The 4,458-nt window shown below is 39.1% G+C and overlaps 1 protein-coding gene across 2 annotated transcripts in view; it reads right to left on the reverse strand.

The window, feature by feature from the left end:
* The window catches only part of MRPL1 (mitochondrial ribosomal protein L1), a 101,095-nt gene that overhangs the window by 96,154 nt on the left and 483 nt on the right, over window positions 1-4,458 (reverse strand). The gene's annotated exons all lie outside the window — the stretch shown is intronic.

A 4,458-nucleotide genomic window follows, 5' to 3' on the forward strand; every position in this document is an offset into this window, starting at 1 on the left:
ACAGAAATCTATGAAACTGTGATGGACTAATAAAAAACAAATTGCAAAAATACCGCTATGTTGACCCTTGAACAACACAAGTTTAAACTACGTGCATCCACTTATATGCAGATTTTCAATAAATACAGTATAGTACTGTAAATGTATTTTCGCTTCCTCATGATTTGCTTAATAACTTTTCCAGCTTACTTTATTGTAATAATACAATATATAATACATATAACATACAAAATACATGTTAATCAACTGTTATCAGTAAGACTTCCAGTCAACATTAGGCTATTAGCAGTTCCATTTTTGAGTTAGGGGGAAGCGAGGTGGGGGGGGAGAGGGTGTGTGACAGTTACCATGGTCTGTCCCTGTTCCACTAGCTGGGGGTAGACTCAATAAAGAAAGAAACTAAAAAAAATAAGAAACTAAAAAAATGTTATATGCATATTAGCAACTGCATGGGAATGGGGGGGCGGGGCACACTCCTAATCCCTACACTGTTCAAGGGTCAGCTAGATTTAAATAGCACTGTTAGATCATCATACCTGTGTTTTTAATCCCTCTGTAGTCAATTTGTCTATGTGTATTATTACATGCCATTAACACATTTCTTCTCCCCTCACTCTTAGCAGAGAACCTTGCTTGCTACTTCAGAGAAAATAGAATTATCTCAACTACTTATGAACCTACCTGAATCTGTACTCTCAAGTCACTCCCACACCCACCCCTTGGAAAAGAGAAATTATTCCCTCTCCTTTGCTAGTTTATTCTTTTTTTTTTTTTAAACATTTATTTATCTTCAGAGAGAGAGAATCTCAAGCAGGCTCCACACTATCAGTGCAGAACCCAACGTGGTGCTTGAATCATGAACAGTGAGATCATGACCTGAGCCAAAATCAAGAGTAGGCTTAACCAACAGACACCCAGGCACCCCTCCTTTGCCAGTTTATTCTTATACCTGAAACTGAAAGGTTAGAGTTCTGTAATCCTCAGTTTCCCTAGGAGATCTTATCCATCTAGTCTTTGCCTTCCCACTACACCCACCACACTCTGGGCCACCGTCATCTACCATATGGATTACTGCAACAAATTCAAAACTATTCTATCTTCTACCCTTGGTCTTCTCTATTTCTTTTCTACCTACCAGTAAGACGGATCATTTAAAAGTGAAAATATCATGATATCCCTAAAATGCTTGGATGACTTGATCATTGAATAAAGTAAATTCCTAACAAGGTCCTCCATGAGCTACTTCTAACCTACTGTGATCTTCATCTAACAGGACTCTCTTTCATACTTGCCCTACTTCAAATACACCGGCCTCCTTTCAGTTTCTAAGACACACCCTGTTTTTTAACCACTTTAGTATTTTCAAATATAAAATTAATCTTCCCTCCATCTGTAACATTCTCCCCTACGCCCCCCCATTCCCTTTCCACAGCTAATTCCTAAATATCCTATGATCTTTGAGGGACATTTCAGGGACTCTATTAAACTACTACTTCAGAAAAGTCTTCCCTGAAGATTCAGAATAGGCTAGGCCTCCTCACATACACTCCTATAGCACCTTGTACTTTCCCCTCACATCACTTAGGACAATTGTAATTAAAGAAAATAGCCAATTAATGTCTGCTCCTCATAAATGATAAGCATCATGGGGAGGGAACGTGTATAGCTTATCCACCATTTCTGTCCCTATCACATAGCACAGTTTTTGTTTAAACACACACACACACACACACACACACACACACACACATTAAACATCTGTTGAATAAAGGAAGTAAATTCGAACAAATGAAAGCACAAAGTGGATTTAAATTACTTTAAATATTATTCATTACAACACATGGAAGAGGGGTGGCATTTTGTTGAAGATCCATTGATTTTTTCATTTATTCAACAATGAATATGCCAACAAAACATGTGCTAGTACTTCTTTAAGCATTTAGTGAACAAACCAAACAAAAATCCCTGTCCTCATGGAGCTTACATCCTAGCGGGGGGAGATAACACTATTAAACACAAAATGGTAGTGATGGAGAAGGGGAAACCCAGTGGGTGAAAGTGACTGAGTCAAGAGGACAGTGGGTTGCAACTTTAAGTTAAAGTAGGCCTCATCAAAAAGGTGACATGTGAGCAAAGACTTGAAAGAAATGAGAAAATTACTCATACAAGTATCTAGAAAAAGTGTTTGAGACTCACCCCAGCTGGGAGAAAAAGTTCTCCCAAGGCAGAAATGTTCTTGGGGTTGATGAGGGAACAAGGAAGCTAGTGTGGCTAGAGCACAATGAGTGAGGGAACAGGGTAACTGTGAACAGGTCAGAGGGTAAGCTGGGTAAATGGGGGTGGGACTAAGCAGGAACAAGATGATGTGGAATACCCTTGGGCAGTGCTATCCAATGGAAGTATAATGTAAACTACATGTATAATTTTAAATTTTCCAGTAGCCACAATAAAAAAGGTAAAAAAGAAACCAGTGAAATAAAAATTAACATATTTTATTACAGCTAATACCACAAAATATTATTTCAACGTGTTATCAGTATAAAAATTTCAGGTGTTCTACTGTTTTTGGTACTAAGTCCTCAAAATCTAATGTGTATTTGACACACTCAATTCAAATTAGCTTTGTCTGAAGTGCTCAATAGTGGATAACAACATGGACAGAACAACTGCAGGCCATTCTAAGGACTTTAGATTTAGAAAAATGGGGAGACTTTCAGAATTTTGAGCATAAGAGTAAGTTATAGGACCGATTTCACTACTTGTTGAGAATATAGAGAAATCCAGGTGAGGAATGGTAACAGCATGCAAGGTAGTTGCTATAGAGTTGTGAGAAGTTAGATTTTGGATTTTATTTCGAGGGTAAAATCAACAAGATTTGTCAACTATTTATTTAACGTGAAGTATGGGGAAAAGGGGGAGTTGAGGATATTCTGAGGTTTGGGCCCAGACAACTGAAACATTGAAGTTATCATCAAATGACATGAGAAAGACCACAGAATATGAAGAGCTTGATTTTAGACAAGTGTTAAGTGCTAATAAGATATACAAGTGGAGATCTAGAACTGGCAGATGAGTTTAAGAATCTAAAGTTCAGGAGATGTCCCAACTGTAGATATAAATTTGAGAACCATTAGATATGGACAACAAACATAAATTTGAGAGCCATTAAGATATAGACAATAGTCAAAGCCAGGAGACTTAAATGAGATCACCCAAGGAGTGAAGAATTTATATACAAAAGACATGAAGATGAAAGATGGGATCTTGGCCCCTGAGACATCCCAAGGTAAGAGGAGGAGGAACCAGCAACGTAATGTGAGAAATGACAGTGAGATAAAATTAAAAAAAAAAAAAAATTATGAGAGCAAGGAATTTTAGAAGACAAGAGAAGAAAATGTGACAAGCAGAGAATAACTTTTAGTTCTCTTTTTGGTTTGTCTAATGTAATGTTATTTCTGTCATACACGAAGATAATGTTATTAGTCTCTTTTGCTCACTTAGTAATCAGGCGCTGTGATCTCTTGCCACCACTCTTTTAAGCAACAACTATCCCAAATAGAGAATGCTGGTCTTGACACTAAACGTTCAAGAAGCTCAAAGAAAAACATAGGAGGCAGTTAAAAAAAAAAAAATCACTGGCCTATGAGTGAAGCTTCAGTTCTTCCTCCAGCTACTGACTAGTTATATGAACTGCGACATACCTTAACAGGATGTTTCTTCCTCTGTAAAATGCGAGTGATGCTGGGGGCTGCCTCCACTTAAAGAGCTACCTTAATTAAGTAACAAAAAGTATCAGTGCCTCAAAAACACAAAACAAAAATTAAAAAGCACTGTACAAAAAAAAAAAAAAAGCATTGTACCAAAAATGGGCTGTCCTCCTAGACAATTGGAGCTTCCTAAGTGCTGAAAAGATCTGCTACCAAGAAGTACTACACAATTAGTCTCCAAATGATAAATGTTGGTGCAAATTAGGCAAGGTCTAGACGTTAAAGAATTGCCTGCAACAACGTACTCCCAAAAGCACCCACGGGTATTTTGCAAAGTGTTCAAGTTTACAGATGTAGGTCACTCAAATATAACACCTCTTCCATACCAGAACTCACTTCTCTTAATCAAATTCCTTTCCCGCGCAGCCCACACCCCCAGTAACGCAGACAGAACATTGTCTTGGCCTCCGTCCCTACGGGTGACTGCCGGGGGCGGGGGGGCCGGGGGCAGTGTGCATCCCTCCCCCCACCCCCCACTCCACCCCTAAGGTGGACGGCTCCAGAAAGGAGTGAAACCTCTGATAAGGTCGCTTTTAAGTAGCAATAACCCTCTGGAGGACTTAGAACCCCAAAACAGCAGGAAACTTTTCGAGCCCCAGTGCAGACCCCTGCTTAGGAGAGTCCGGCTTACAACTGGAGTCTCCATGCCAGAGCTATTTTCCCCCTAAGCGCAGACAACTGCTTGCTTTAC

The sequence above is a fragment of the Acinonyx jubatus genome, chromosome B1 (genome assembly GCF_027475565.1).
Source record: "Acinonyx jubatus isolate Ajub_Pintada_27869175 chromosome B1, VMU_Ajub_asm_v1.0, whole genome shotgun sequence".
NCBI lineage: Eukaryota > Metazoa > Chordata > Mammalia > Carnivora > Felidae > Acinonyx > Acinonyx jubatus.